Here is a 17,145-nt window from a genome sequence, read left to right as displayed (position 1 = left end):
TGTGTTATTCTTGCGGCAAATAAGTTTTTCCCCTCGGTGTTCTTTTTAAGGATTGCGACAGCATAATAATGCTATCTTAACTATTAATAATACTAATATTGTCAGTGTCTTTTCATATATACCGATTGCCAGAAAGTTGGCTCCAGGTGGTGATGTATGGGCATTGGGCAGCGTGTATGATGGATTCTTTCGTTTCAACTGTACCAGTGTATTTTACCCAGCTATAGTAGTATGTATGGACATTTTACAATCAGGTGCCCGGCACCGATACCAGACAACCAGTACGTGTGAAAAGGCGCTCAGTGTCATAATTTCCTGTACGAACTTTTTGAAATACCAATTATCATTTTAATGATTTTGCTTAGTACGTATGCTATACTATTTTCTTTACTACGGTTAGACGCCTTATTATGACTTAAAATTCTCGGAAAAGATAGGGAAACCCGAATTCCTCGCTATCCATCAATGACGTACTTTTATTATTTCGATATCTCGTAAGCTTATCTCGTTATCTTTTGCTTATCTTTACATTGGAGTGAGTGAAGAGAGTTGTTAATACATTTATCTAGAAAATAATGCACGTATTACCATTTTCATTACAAATTAAAATCGAAGAAATATTTTTCTTACTATATAATTTTTTAACATTTATTTATTTTTATCCTACTGAACTGCTTGCAATGGCTGGCATACGTCAAATTAGAAGTACAGAATAAATATGTGGTGTTAAGGAAAAAGATGAGTCTAAATAAAATGAGATTTTTGCACTCATTTGTTCAAAAGACTATTGTGTCACGGCAATTAGGAGATGAGTCAATATTTTTTTTTACTCAACTTTTTTTTAACACCACAGAAACAATAGGATAGGTACGTTTTATCCTGTAAAAATAAGTGTTCCAAGGGCGACGATAAATGATTTTTCGCGGACGAAGTTGCGGGCAACAGCTAGTTCTAGTATATTTTGTAACAGTATATAGGTGTCAGCCTGGCTTCTGGAGCAAGCGTAGCAAACCCTTCACGTTCCAGACGACTTCCTGGAGCGATCCCGGTGACCCGAGGGGTACCTAGTAACATGTAGTTCGCCACGCCAGAACATTTTAGTTCTAGTAGGACGTACGAGTGAGTTGTTGGCCGTTTCTTCTGCCTCCATGCATAATATGCTCTGCACAGGAGATGTCTCTGACACCTAGATTATGTGTTTGTCAAGCAAATCCAGTCAGAACTCGCGACTAGCAGTCGAAGTTGTGAACTCCTAAATCCGCGAAGCGGGGTAAACCGGGGTTGATCATCGGGATAGCTTCTCTGGTCTGCCGGCATGGATCTATGTTTGTCCAAAATTATTGGCGCGTACCTTAATTTTGTGGCGCATTTTACCGCGCAGCCATCCAATGTACTACTAGTGGGATGGGTTAATGTCTTGTTGATGTCCGAAAACCTTCATTTCCGACCCCCTTCGAGTCAACGTCGTTGCCTCGTTGTTTGGAATATTATAGAATTGAAATCCGAAAATTTCAATACTAGGTCGGTAAGTTTTGGTCCAATGTTACTAGTACTTAAAACATTAAAGCTTAATATTCCACAAATGAATTAAAAAATGTTTTTACAAACCTGCAGTAAAAGACATATTCAAAGGCACTCCACACTGCGAGGTAGGAAACGAGAAAAAATTATCATTAACTTACTTAAGTACTTACAAGGGTCTCTGAGCTAAGCCACGGAGGGACGGACATTGCGAAGCTACGTTAACCCTTTATTTGACAAAAATAAAAAAAGTTCATGATTCAAACCTCTTCGTTACCTAGAAAAATTATATAAAATTCTACATTTAAAACAAAAATAGTGATGAGTCATGTTCATTATGGCATACATTGCCAAATAAAGCTATGTACGCTATACATAAAAACATTTTAAATTATTATTTACTTTTGCTTGTGAGATAGCCCTGTGTCATTACTAAAGCACCTACCTACTGATAAGTTTCAAGATATTGCTATGAATTATACGAATTCGTAACATTTTAGTGGAAATCGTTGAACGATATACCTACCTACAACCTATGTATACCTAAGTGATAATATTTCAACAGACATCGCCTTACGGCTTGTGGTCCGTTTGTTTCAAATTATGATTCGCGAAAATAAGGCAAAGAGATAAGACATGCTTCAATACGCTGATAGTGTATTTATTTATTATAAATGTATACAGCACTATCTTTGGTTCAAGAAGACATTATTTTTTGCTGTTATTTATATCATTCTCACCTCAAAGTCACATTGTAGGTAAGTGACAGTTCTTTTCAGGGTTCCGTACCCAAAGGGTCCAAACGGAGCCCTATTGCTGTAACTGGCCTATCCGTGGGTCCGTCCGTCATTTGTTACATAGATCTTACATTACAGCCAATCGGTTGGAGCGGAGTCTTCAAATTTTCTCAATATAAGCATCTCGTTGACCCAAAGCATTACAAATTGTCAAAATCTATATAGGTACCTAATATAATGTTTTTTAGGGGGGGCTCCCATAGGTATAGCTAAAGGAGGGCGCGAAAAAGAATTAACTTAACCCAACGAGTGGGGTATCGATATTCAGAGCCTGTTCAGTAGGTACATACTGTATTTTATGTTTTGAAAAATATTGGAAAAACAAAGGAATGAGAAGCCACAAAAGTCAGCTTTTATTAAACTTCCCATTGACCAATTAACTTGAAATTAGCTGATTGATAACGTTTATTCCTACATATATTTTTCTAACAAATACTAATTATAATGACAAATCATGTTTTTCTTTGAAATTTCATCAGTTTTTTGAAGTCTGTTTAAATAACCCTACACTTCGTCCATGTTATTTAGGACCAGGGCTCTGCTAATACTGAATATTTAGACATACAGCCGGTTAAAGCGTATATTTTGACATACCTACTTAAAAAAAATGTAACCCTCGCTGCACAAGTCAGACTCGCACTTGTCCGGTTTTATTTTCCTTACTGAATTGAATAAATAAAAATAAATATCTTGGGCCAATTGACACCAATTAACCTAGTCCCAAACTAAAGCTTGTACTATGCATGGGTACCTACTAGGCAACGGATAAACATACTTATAAAGATAAATAATACTTAAATACATATTAAACATCCAAGACCTGAGCACAAACATTCGTATTATTTATTCAAATATCTGCCCCGACCGGGGATCGAACCCGGGACCTTCATAGCCAGATTTTCTAACCACTTGACTATCCAGTCGTCAATTTATATGGTTTATTTTTATTTTGATGATAGTTATTAATCTGAAAGTAGCTATTGAGTAAGTGTAGGTACGGCTACAATACAAGTAGATCCTTGGGCTTTCTTAGTACAAAACCAAGTAATCAATTATAGTACAATCTGAATAAGCTCTATATCTTATCTCATCTTTAAGCCAGGGTGATGCCGAATACACTTTGACCCTGTACCTACAGGGTCTACAGTCGTATTTCCTGCTCAGACGTTCCGATGCGTTCATAGATGTCATTGACAGTACCTAAAAAGTTGTAATTAGATTTGATTTTAATGAAAATTTGCACAAGTTGAATATTTCGCAAACAGATCACTGAATCGAAAAATCGTCTTGACAACCGGCCAATGGTATAAGACCTATCCAACGATACCCCACACCAAGTATAGAGTTAGTTGAGAAAAAAAAACACCCTCACTTTACGTCTATGGGACGTTACCTACCCTAAAAAAATTGTTTGTTGACGACCGGATGACTAAGTGGTTAGAAAACCTGACAACGAAGCTTGAGGTCCCGGGTTCGATTCCCGGCCGGGGCAGGTATTTACAAAATACAAAATATTTTATTGGTCTCAATTTTTTTACATTTTATAAAGGTTGGGACCTCCCATTAAGCATAAAATGCTTGTGTCAGGAGAGCCCGCACGGCACTTCCACAACAATAATGTGCATGACCAAATTACATGTGCATATTAATTAAATTATCGTTTCATTATACTTATACACTAGATATTTGTATGAATAATATCGTCACTACTTTTAAAAAAGCTCGTTTTAACTTGTTCTCTTTTAAGATATGGCTTTTCTGTCCTAATTAATAGGACAATTTCGCCAGTGTCAAGGTACTCTATTTGAGAGGGACTTTGTACGGTGATTGTAGTTTTTGCAACTTGATAGTAAAATTCCAGAAACCACGTGCAGATAACCTGCGCATTTAAAAATGCCAGACACGAGAGCAATATAGAATTTTGTGATCACTGTTCACTGTTAAGGTTAATCGCCGCATAAAGCACTATCAAAATTATACTTCAACTAGCCAAAGAAACATAATTAGAAAAATTAGATATTGTCTACATCCGCCATGTTCGAATGCTACAAATCGAATACTCGTTTTAACTTAAAATTTATAATTTTTCTGAGTGAACTTTATACGCATTATTTGAAGGGTCGATTTTGTTGACGTATTGATTTGTGATACAAGATTTTTTCAAAGTAGTTACGATATGACGATAGGTATGCATGTTTGTTCTCGGGTCTTGGATGTTTAATACGTATTTAAGTTTGTATTTATCTATATCATTATGTTTATCCGTTGCCTAGTATCTATAATGCAAGTTTTGCTTAGTTTGGGTCTGGGTCAATTGGTGTCACTGTCAAGTGTCCCATATATATGTTTATTTTTTTTATTTAATTTTATTTTACCGCTGTCGACGTGGCTGTCTGCTAAGTATGTACATACATCCCATATTACAGTTTTCTAGTACTAACGGTCTTTGAGCTTAGCCGCAGACAGATAGACAGACAGACAGACGGACCGACATAGCGAAACTATAAAGTGTTCCTAGTTGACAACGGAACCCTAAAAATTAACGCGGTCGATGACGCGGCGCGTGCATGAGTTTATTGTTGAAGGTGCAATACATATAAGTATACATACAAAAATGTAATTGGCGGCAGTTGATGGCGCAGCGCGCAGCACAGTGCCTCGTTTAAATCGCGGCCATTCGCGGCAGCAAAAGCGCGGGCGACGCGCGTGACCTCGGCTCGGCAGCGAGCGCAGGGAGCGGGGGGCGTTGGGGAATCCTTCTGGCGCCAGACCGGCATCGGGCGTCTACCCGCGCCCCACCCCGCCGCCGCTCGCCCGCTCCGGCCCACTCGAAATAGATGCACGGTGATTTACGCCTCGGGCATATGAATAAATATGTTGCTTGCCTGCCTACCTCAGCTCGCCGCAACATTGGCACGTCCGCCCGCCCCCGCCCCGCATACTTACCGAGCCATCTCATTCGGGCCGGGCGACTCGCTCAGGCCGCACTCGCATTACAACGCCGCACCTTGCTTCATAATACGGTCAACTTTCATTTAAATAACCCAAACATGAGCTGTTTAAAGCTTTTTGTCGTAAGGCAGCTGGCATGTTATGTACCTACGTCTGCCGATTGGCCGCTATAAGTTGATGACGCGGTCAGTTAGCATTAGTTAATTGAGCCATTGACTCTATTCTCAGTACATAATAGTTAGTACACGTAGTGCATACATCTTCTTTTTTTTCAAAGCCATGTTGCTCATAAGCTGTCTTAAATCTGCGGTTCTCAAATTCTAAGGTGGAACTGTCTAATACTAGGTATATTTTAGCTTATTTAACTGTCTAGAAAGTCTAGATTAAAGCAAGAAATTGCTGATAGCTGTGCTAAAGCCTCTCGCAACTTATTGCGAAAGCCCAACATACTTATCAGTGTTCACCGGTGTAGTAAATTTGGGCGCCAATCTTCATAATAATAAATTGTAAAGTAAGAAAAAGCGTCAATATCTTCCATTTCTTAACTGTATATTTTAGAAGCTTTTAGGTCTCTTATTTATTCATTCAGCTATGGCTGTGAGGAAGGAGAAGAGGACCACCTGTTGCTTATAAAATTATGCTCACATTTAACTCGGTGGAAAAAACGGCATGCTGGAGATTTTTTTTAATTATTATTTGGCACGGTTGCCCACCAAAAAGAGCAAAAATGAATGAAAGATAAACTTTTCCCTAAAAACATGATTGCCATACCTAGCCGACTCAATCATAAGATGTATGGCTTATAAAATAAATGATATAAAAAAAAAATGATTGCCATACCTACTTGTATTCCAGAATTTAATTTTGTCAAAAAAGTAGCAGTTATATAAGTACGTATAGAAAGTGGCGCCCTGATTTGATTTTTTTGCAATAATTTGATTTTGTAATACCTAGTATTATTTTAAAGGAGGTACCCATGTAACCAAAGTGAGCATGAAAAAAAAAACAATTTACTGGGAGGGCCCCAATTATTAAACGACCACCTACACGGAGAGAATTTCAGAACGTAATATGTATTACATGTGGAACCTCTGAAGTAGAATGATTGCAAATATTTGAGTGTAATGAACAATTCTTATTCAGTGTAGATACTCATTAGTGCGCCGGGCGAGGCGGTCGGCTAGTTGGCAACATTGCAGCAGGGAACAAAAAGCGTTGCCGTACGACCGGTCCCGCAGGTTTCAGGGCAGCCAAGTAAGTACCAAGCTCTCCACGTCTCGGTCTCGAGCGCCGGCCCGAGCGCCATCCGTCCACTCCCATTCATCATTATTCACTACACTCACTCAGTCTTATAAAGTTTAATTGAAATATACCTTTCTGTGATCCTCTCATGCAGTTTCATACCATGTCCTTAAATGATTCAGACTTTTTTTCCCTCACTTGAAATTCTATCCTTTTTTAAACACCCAAAAAATTAACAACTATTTGGTGTAGGTATGTAGTATTACGTCAGGTCGGAGAGTGTAACTATGTGTTGAATAACTACTTTTTTTAGATTTGAAATCCAACATTGATGAGCCAGGAGGATCTGGGACTACATTTTAGGTAGGTACCTACTTGCTTAGGTCATTATACGTTCAAACACCTTTAGCGAAGATGTAAGTAAAACAATCCACTTTATCCTATCTTTGAGTTTTCCTTTCTAGTTTAGGTTAGCTTGAAAAGATTCCTCTTAGGGATAAGTTCGCCTTTGTACTCTTTTTGTTTTGTGGTTTTCTTTTTGCATTATTTTGTGTTTTATGCACAATAAAGTTTTTACATACATACATACATACAATCCGCTTTAATGTTAGCAATTTGACATTCGATCTAATGCCCACCTTCCACTGAGCGGCCGGACTCGTTTGACGTACTTACAACGATCGGGTACTTTAAGTACTTACTATAGTCCTCCACATCGGTTTCGATGACGGCGACCCTGACTAAATAGATCCAATCCATTGTATAAAATTTTGCAAAAACACTTATAATAAAAAAGAAATACACTTATTTTCTAGCGTGCGCTCTAATATGGCTCGCTAGACCGAACTTAGTCTTGAAAACTCTATCGCAGGGTGCACAATAGAGTTGGCCTTGTGAATTGTATGTATAAGTATAGGAGGGCTTGGGTCTGTCTTTTAAAATTTGGCGTTTGAGATCGAGTGCTGTCAAGCGGTTCTCTTCAAAAGTGCCAACCGATCTGAAGATGGTAGAACGCCACGAAGACCTGTTCCAAGCAAGCGACTCCCAACCTGTAGGATCAATTGCGCAGGCGTTAAGGTGCCTCTTGAGCACGTCCTTGTAGCGTAGATGCTGACCGCCGTGCTTTCGTTTACCCTGAGCCATTTCTGAATAAAAGACAGCTTTGGGTAACCGGCGATCATCCATACGCAAGACGTGCCCACACGACCTGGGCTGGCGCTGCATGAGGATAGCTTCCATGCCGTGCATTCCGGAGCGACGCAGAACCTCACAATTAGAGACACGATCCCGCCATTTGATATTCAGGATAGATCTTAGACACCTAAGGTGGTATGTGTCGAGTTTCCTGATATCTGTTTTGTAGAGGCACCATGTCTCGGCTCCATATAGAAGGACTGGTAGGATTAGTGCCTTTTAAACACTAATCTTAGTCTCGAGCTTTAGATCATGGGATCTCCAAACACGATGGGTAAGTCGACCGAAATTGGCTGCGGCGATAGCGATTCGTGAAGGTATCTCCGAAGCCAAAGTGGTGTCGTGCCTGATATTGCTACCCAAATATTTAAAGTTGGACACCTCCTCCAGTGATCTCCTCTCCAGATACACTTCAGCTTTGTCAGCCTCGTAACCCCGAGGTGGCTGTTTAAGGATTTGAGTCTTGGCAGCGCTAATAACCAGGCCGAATCTTTGACAGGATCGATGCAGTGCATCAACGTAGCTCTGGAGGGGGACCATACTGTCGGACATGAGGCATACGTCGTCAGCATACAATACCTCCAATATGGAGGTCTTCTGCACTTTCGACCTCGCCCGAAACCTAGAGACGTCAAATACACCCCCCTCAGATCGGAAGCTAAGCTGAATTAGATCGTTACAATCCTGCAGTGCGTCCCTCATCACAACCGCGAAGTAGATAGCAAAGAGTGTCGGTGCCATCACACAACCCTGCTTCACATCACTTGTGACTTGGATCTCCTCAGAAAGTTCATTTAATTATTTTTAAGTACTTACATACTTAACAGAATTCTACGAAGTTGATCTTTGCAAATTAAACTGAGTTTGCTCACAGTGGGAGGTAAGCATATTATATACTTAACTTAGGTTAATGTGACCTCAGCTAAAGTTAACAAAACCAATTTATACTCGTACCTAATCGATCATGAATAAGCTGGCAGTATAGATCGCCAATCCATTTTGGCGAGCGCGGTTTATTTACTCGCAAACCGTAAATAACAACAAGGTTGTTATGTTCTCTGGCGTTTGTGCAACGAACCGCGCCAGAACGTTGGCACGGCGGCAGGTGCGGCCAGTAGCCCTCCGAGCCGTGCAGCCTGCAGGATCCTGTATGTTCCTACTGATTCTGGCTCGTGCAACAAAAATACAAATGGTTCCGCTTATATTTTTATTATGAATATACAAATCACATAAAGATATGCTATTGTAACGTGATAAAGCTTTAGTAAATTCGCCTATCACTTCAGCAACTCGTGACAGTGACATGATACGTGCAAATGTAGGTGCCTACAGTATATAATTATGTAAGTGTCGCAAAGGTCAGCGGGAATACAATGGCGGCTGACCCTCATTGAATTTATCATATAATTTATTTACCCTATCCCTCGAACCAAAGAAAAAGTACTCTACGCTTCGTGCGCGTGTGCGTAGCACAACTAGATTTCTTGGCGACGTTTGTTTGCTCTTGTGTTATTCATTCTGTGCAGCTGTATGCACATGGTGAAGCGTAGTTTTTCCGGCTCACTGTTCGCAAACTCCGATTTGCCGCCCTTACTTTTTTTGGTATGATCTACCCCCATCAACTAGCTCGCGCCTGGTTCTATGTCCGTAGTAACTCATTGCAAGACAATATTTTCCCATCATCTTCACTCCGGATCAAAACGTGACGATTGTATTGTTCTCAGATGCTTAAGTGGTTACCAGGGCGACGCAGGCTGTCGCGTCGGGTGGGCGGCGCCGGAGTGTCGCAATTATTTTGTTCCGTGACGGTGCTGACGGCATTGTAATCGTTGTTGTTATGTTAGGGATATCTAAGGAAGCCTTCAAATCGACTGAAGGGAAAACAGATATTTTAATTCAAGAAAGACGCCAAAAGCACTGAAAAAAACTTACTTTGTAATTAGCACTTTTTACCCGACTCCCCGAAGGAGGGTTATGATTTTCGAGCGTATGTCCATTTTATTGATCCTGGCTGCAGCCTAAACGGCTGAACGGATTCTAACATATGAGGTATATATCATTGGATTCGTCATATCCTAACTCTCGGAGTGACATAGGCTATATAATATTTCGATATGGCGTCTGCAAAAAAAAAATGGCAGAGGAATGAAGAAAAAAATGTTGTATTGTAACAATATGAGTATCAAATGAAAGCTAATAAATAGCCCATTCTTAATATATACGGGTTATAATACTTTTAATGTATGTACCATTTCACAGTAATATCGAAAAAATAAAACATTATAAGGGGCTGTTTCACCACCCATTGATTAATTTTATTTCAAGGATAAATTTAATCAATGGATGGTGAAACGGGGTAAATTTAAAAAAATAAAAAAATCCGACTGCATTACAAAGTAAAAGGAAGAAAACAAGTCTAGTGGTCTAGAACTATGTTAAGTAGCTAAAAGTTCAACAGGACCGGTGGGTCGGGACCCATTTAAATCTTGACTAGCTCAAAAATTCTTAGTTATGGCACAGAATAAGTAATAGTACTATGGGTCCCGACTGTTGAACTTTAAATAAGCTACTTAACAGAGTTCTAGACCACTAGACTTATTTCCTTCCTTTTAGTTTTAAGGCAGTCGGGTTTTTTTTGTTTTTAATTGAATATTTTTTTGTTGTAATCTTTTGAATTTCCTTTTTTGTACAATACGAGTAAGAGTATAAACCAATGTTTTTCAACCTGTGGGTCGCGACCCCCTGGGGGGTCTCAAAGCCTCTTTAGGGGGGTCCCGAAGCCCCTATGAGTTGCTGCGAAAAACTACTTCAGTATATATTTATTAAGGAAACGTTAACTAATAATATTTGGCACTAAATAAAATACCTACATGAAAAAAAACAACGAGTAGGGGGTCGTGGAATATTTCTTCATACAAAAGGGGTCGTGTCCTAATTCGTGTCACGAAAAAGGTTGAAAAACACTGGTATAAACAAACAAAAGGGAATAAAGTTAAAACATTTTAATCCAACGTTCCAATTCAATTTCAGGCACCGTATTTATCTCCTAATGTCAATAACCAACAAAAAGTTGGAAAACCCCCGCCCTGTTTAAGAGCTACGGTGCTACAGACAGACACACAGACACACGTAGCGGTCAAACTTACAACACCCCTTTAGCGTCGAGGGTTAATTGGTAAAAGTTGACATTTGCTTTGACGTACCGTTTGTCCTAAATTTAGGACGTTGGGCCTTACGAGGTTAACACACCCACGGTTTTTAACTACTGGGTAGGTAACCCGATTAACCTAAGATCATTATAAAGTTTCAGTTCTTGGCAAAACCTACATGACCATTAATATGAACTCAAAATAAAATAACATCAATTCCTGAACAGAACCATCCGTTAAAAAAATATATTTAAAAATAAAACGAAGTAAACAAGTATTTTTTGCCAGCAAAAAAACTCGTAATGAGCGAAAGAGAACCGAGGTATTCTTGGAAATATCGGAATCGTAAATGTGAAAAAGTAAACTATAGACTGACGCGACGGGACGGCGGCGGGCGGCGCGTGCTTGGGGATATTCCGAGAATCCCGCGCGAGCCCAACCCAACACACATAGATAATAATAATACAAGATATTTGCGAAGCTGCTTATCCGGAAATAATTAGTACCAACTCTTAACTTCAAGTTGAATGAAGTAGCAGCGTTATTGCAGCCTTTTGTGTAATTTGGAAACTTATCGGCTAGGCTAATTGATGATTAAATAATCATCAGTAAATACTAAAAATTTAGAATACAAAATCAAAATATAGCTAGTACAAAAAAGCAAAACAAAATAAAGGCAACCCTCTAATCAAGATTAAACTAGCTGTTACCCGCGACTCCGCCCGCGTAGGAGTATGAAAAATTGTTTTAAGTCCTATTCTCAGATCTACAGAATACCTACTTACACAAAAAAAAAACATAAAAATCGGTCAAGCCGTTTCGGAGGAGTTTGGCCTGTGACTGTGACTTGAGCCGCTTGCACCTTCTAAGTAAGGTTAATAGTAGATTGTTAACCAAGGTTGGAAAGTGACTAATCGAAACATTTAAAAAAAATACTTTCCACCCTAGAGATGAAAACACAATTTTCCACCCGTCTACCCATGAAAATTAAACTTTCCGAACAGGAGAGATGACAAATAATTAATCGTTACGCCTAAATAAGGGGTGACAGTTTCATACATTTTGAGTTTGTTTCGTAGTTAACCTGAGGCCGTATTGTCTAACGCGCTGACGTTAGCGATCGCATTCACCATCTTTTTCTACCCTCGTCTTATAACATGTGATGGAAAGAAGTGGTGAAAACGATTGTGATTCTTGTCCGTGCACCCCCCTTAAGCCAATCAATCAAAGCGCTATAGTGTGATATATCACTGGTTTATTGTAATGCAATGCGGTATGTTTATGTTGGTTTACTAATATGTTGCATAAAATCGAATGTCATAATTTCGTTTCTCATAACAACCTTTAGCAGAATCATCATATCACCGAATTACTTTTCGCTTATATTTTTTCTCATACTATCATTTCTCATAATTTTGTTAAGCCGAATATTAACATCACACAATATCGATGATAATAATATTTATATGTTCGAATAGTTGCTACGCAAAAAGACATATCTCATAATATTACTTTGCATAAGGATAAAGTCAAAGTCAAAGTCAAAATATCTTTATTCAATTTAGGCTATAACAAGCACTTATGAATGTCAAAAAAAAAATCTACCACCGGTTCGGAAAAACCTCTGCTGAAAAGAATCCGGCAAGAAACTCAACGAGGTATATATATATATTTTTAAAACAGATTTACAATATTATTAAATGATATGATTACATCACAAGTATTTAACACAACTTTATTTTTAACACAGTAGGTTCGCTATTTGAAGGGATCGCTAATGCGGATCGGAATTATTTCCAAATATCCCTGTCCATGATATAATAATTAACTTTATAATACGCCTTTGATATTAATGTCTTCTTGACAATAGATCTGAATTTTGTATTCGTTTCATTTATAATATTTTTTGGAATTTTATTATAAAAACGTATGCAATTTCCCAGAAAAGACTTTTTGGTTTTAGCCAGTCTGTAAGATGGAACTTTAAGCTTCCCTGTGTTTCTAGTAGCCTTTGGCTTATCGACGTTAGTGGGAAAATCACATATGTTCTTCCTAACATACATGATTATTTCAAAAACATAAAGCGACGGCAGGGTTAGGATATCTGTTTCCTTAAAAAAAGATCTTAAAGATTCACGCGTCTTCAAATTATAAATTGCTCTAATTGCTCTCTTTTGTAAGATAAAAATTGACTCAATGTCTGCAGCAGATCCCCATAAAATAAGGCCGTACGAAATAATGCTATTAAAGTAAGCAAAATACACCAACCGTGCCGTCGCCACATCGGTTAGCTGCCGTATTTTCCAAACTGCAAAAGCAGCAGAGCTCAATCTACCCGCGATTGCTGTGACGTGAGGTTCCCACTGTAGTTTAGAATCGAGCGTTATTCCTAAAAATACTGTTGATTTTACAAATTCAATAGTTTGACCATTTAACTTTATATTAGAAACTGAATTCGAGCTAGATGAATTTATCAACGAGAATTTAATACATTTAGTTATCTTAGGATTTAGTAACAAATTATTGGCAGCAAACCATGCTGATATCACGGTTTCATTGGGCTCAATGAAGTCGGTATCTTTTCTACTAACCTTGAACAGTAAAGACGTGTCGTCAGCAAACATAACTATACCCGACTTTTGGCTTACCATATAAGTAAGGTCATTTACATAAATAAGATACAGGAATGGGGCAAGAATGGATCCTTGAGGCACTCCCATTTCGACCACAGATCCCTCCGATACCGTTCCGTTAATCGCTACCTTTTGCTTTCTTTGTGTGAGGTAAGATTTAATGAGTTCTAAAGCGAGGCCACGAATGCCATAAAAATTTAACTTACAAATTAAAGTATAATAAAAAGTAATTATTTCAAGGAATAATCCTTGTTTACTTTGACAATTTTGCATGTAAGTAACTAATAAATAAAACAATACTACTGTATATGTGTTCTGTATTTAAGTTCCTAATCTAATTAAACTTGCTATATCATTAGCAATTCGGTTATAGTTAGAAAGAACTAAATTCATTTATTCACAACACAAAACCCAATCTTATACCTTGAAACGTATAAATATATTTCGGGGATCTCGGAAACGGCTCCAACGATTTCGATGAAATTTGGTATGTAAGTCTTATCTCTGGGAAAACGCTTGGTACCGAATTTTAGCCTGAGCGGACCTCGGTCGCCCAGATATTAATATTATTATGTGTCATTACGGTTGTAAATCTGACACTGGCTCAGTATAATGCTGAAGCGTTAAAACACCCCAGCGTTGTTTTAATTGTAGTTCTATATTAACTTAACCTTAATTGGCAGCAGTAAGATTCTGGCGCTTCGCCGGCCGCTGTCGCGGCACGCTCGGTTCGCTCGCTCGGCTCGCGCACTGTTGTGGTCGCAGTTCTAACCTAACCCAACCTACTATGTAGCTGCTGTTCTGTTCTGGCGCTTTGCCTGCTGCTGTCACCACAGCACGCTTACTTTGCTGGCCTCACTTTTAACTGTAACCCATTGTTATGGTAGCTGTTAGTTCCTTTAGCTATGTCATTACGCCATGTTAAAGTTAGCGATATTTAAAATTCCGTGTGAATACAATAGTCCAAACTAGTATATTGCTATGCCGTTATGCCATATAAAAATCGGCGATATTAATTTTCTGCTATTTAATATCCTGCAAAAGTATATTCGGCGATAAGAGTGTTCTGCTATGTAATATTTTGAGAAATGACTATTATTCGAACTGATAATTATGCAAAGTGATAATTAGTGCAATTTATAATTTGAAGACGCGTGAATCTTTAGGATATTTTTTTAAGGAAACAGGTATCCTAACCCTGCCGTCGCTTTATGTTTTTGAAATAATCATGTATGTAAGAAAGAACATATGTGATTTTCTCACTAACGTCAATAAGCCAAAGGCTACTAGAAACACAGGGAAGCTTAAAGTTCCGTCTTACAGACTGGCTAAAACCAAAAAGTCGTTTCTGGGAAATAGCATACGTTTTTATAATAAAATTCCAAAAAATATTACAAACGAAACGGATACAAAATTCAGATCTATTGTCAAGAAGACATTAATATCTAAGGCATATTATAAAGTTAATCATTATATCGTGGACAGGGATATTTGGAAGTAATTTCTATCCGCATTTGCGATCCCTTCAAATAGCGAACCTACTGTGTTAAAAATAAAGTTGTGTTAAATACTTGTGATGTAAAGATATCATTTAATAATATTGTAATTGTAAATCTGTTTAAAAAATATACCTCGTTGAGTTTCTTGCCGAATTCTTCTCAACAGAGGTTTTTCCGAACTGGTGGTAATTTTTTTTTTTACATTCATAAGTGCTTGTTATAGCATAAATTGAATAAAAATATTTTGACTGACTTTATGCAATAGTATCATTCGGCTAAAAAAAAATATGAGATACCTGTTATTCGAAGTGTAATTCGGAGAATCGATATTTTGCAAGATAAAGGAACCCGTTTATGTTCTCCGCATTTATTTGTATGAATTCCTGAAAGTTTGAATTAGCATGCGAAATATTTTCAGCAACTACTGCCAAATTGCGTAGGAATAATAACGTAGGTGAAATATTTATAGCAGTCAAGATTCTCTTCTGACTGACATGATATTCTCTTTTGGATTAGAGCCATTCGATCCTATTTTTATTTTGAACGTGTTAAGTTTTTTTGCAAAGTAAGATTTAGTCTCAATGTTTCACAATAAAATTAAGTTTATCGAAACAATGATATTTTGCAATTATTTATCCATATCCATATACTAATATTATAAATGCGTAAGTGTGTGTTTGTGTGTTTGTCTGTCTTTCACGTCGAAACGGAGCGACGGGTCGACGTGATTTTTGGCATAGAGATAGTTTATGGGCCAGAGAGTGACATAAGCTATTTTTATCCCGAAAAAATGCACAGTTCCCGAGGGAACAGCGCGCGATAACCGAATTCTACACGGACGAAGCCGCGGGCAAAAGCTAGTACCAACTCATATATGCGATAGCCCTTGCAGGATGCATAGGTAGTTTAAAAACATAATCTATGGCACCTTTATTTATAAACGATTTAAAAAAAGTAGAATGCTATGAAGTTGTAAGTTGAATTTTATATGTTTGTTACCTTAGATAGAACTGTGTCATTTATGAACCGATTATATATTTTTTAAGGTTAGAATAGGAATACATACTTGTTATCAGGTTCAGGTCCCATTGTCACCAAAGTCAGGATCTGATGATTGGATCCTATAGGGAAATCGAGGGAACTCATAAAATTTTGTGGGGAAATCTATGGCGATTTGGTTATATTTAGTAATAATTCGTAATTTGCTCTTCGAAATGACCATTTGGTGGTGGAATTGATGAGGAAAAACCACAGTTGCCTAGTGGAACTATGGAATAACAAGTATTTCACGGGTTGAGATTGCTAAGCAATACGGTATTTGACAACTCCTGATTATGCCATATCTTAATATTATTATGAAAATATAGATAAACAGATAGTATTTAGAGAAGAGAAAATTTAAATCGGTTGAAAATTCGATTTATAGTGATTTTTTGAAAAATCTACATACCTATCTCTTTCTCAAACGCTTTTTTCTATGCAGCAAGTATGGCGGTACTGGCGTGTGACGTCACATGCCAGTATGTCTTTCTTTGTCTAATCTTGAATTTCAAACCTTTATAACTTTGTTATTTGTAAAGGTAGCTTAAAAATTGTTTCTCTATTCGATAACAGGCATTGTGTAGTTTTAATTTATAAAACATATACAAAATAGTCAAATACCGTATTTGTGCTCGTCACAGTGCACATAGCAGTGCAGTGCACATGTAGAACGTGCAGTATGCATGTAAAACGGATGCTGAAGCACGTGGAGGACTCCACAACAATTTAACGTCTCTGAATCGGAATGAAAAGGTGACCAGCAGTTGACATAAGCTATTGTAACAATATTGTGACTTAGATTAGTCACTAAATAGCGAAAAAAAAATACTTACTTTATTGTACCATTTTGTCGGCATAGTTTATTTATATATTCGTGCAAAATTACAGCTTTCTAGCATTGTCCCTAAGCTAAGCCTCGGACGGACAGACAGACAGACACGGCGAAACTATAAGGGTTCTGTTTTAATATTAAATATAATGACCCGGAAACCTCACGTCTTAAATCGAGTTTAGCTCGACATGTTTCGGGCTAATCCGTAGCCCTTCGTCTTCGGAGCAACGCGACTCAGCGGCTGCTGCAACACGCGCACTGCGCGCCGCCGCTCTGCTCGCGCGA

The 17,145-nt window shown here is 38.1% G+C and overlaps 1 protein-coding gene across 1 annotated transcript in view; it reads left to right on the top strand.

Annotated features, from left to right (window-relative positions):
• Positions 1-6,422: 6,422 nt before the first annotated feature.
• Positions 6,423-17,145, top strand: part of shn (zinc finger protein schnurri) — a 31,741-nt gene continuing 21,018 nt past the window's right edge. The window contains exon 1 of the mRNA XM_074102070.1: positions 6,423-6,524. The gene's annotated coding sequence lies outside the window, so the exon portion shown is untranslated. The remainder of the gene's footprint in view (positions 6,525-17,145) is intronic.

The sequence above is a fragment of the Choristoneura fumiferana genome, chromosome 18 (assembly GCF_025370935.1).
Source record: "Choristoneura fumiferana chromosome 18, NRCan_CFum_1, whole genome shotgun sequence".
In the NCBI taxonomy this organism is placed as follows: Eukaryota; Metazoa; Arthropoda; class Insecta; order Lepidoptera; family Tortricidae; genus Choristoneura; species Choristoneura fumiferana.
Note: the sequence above shows the minus strand (reverse complement) of the source record. Positions and strands in the feature narration are given on the sequence as shown.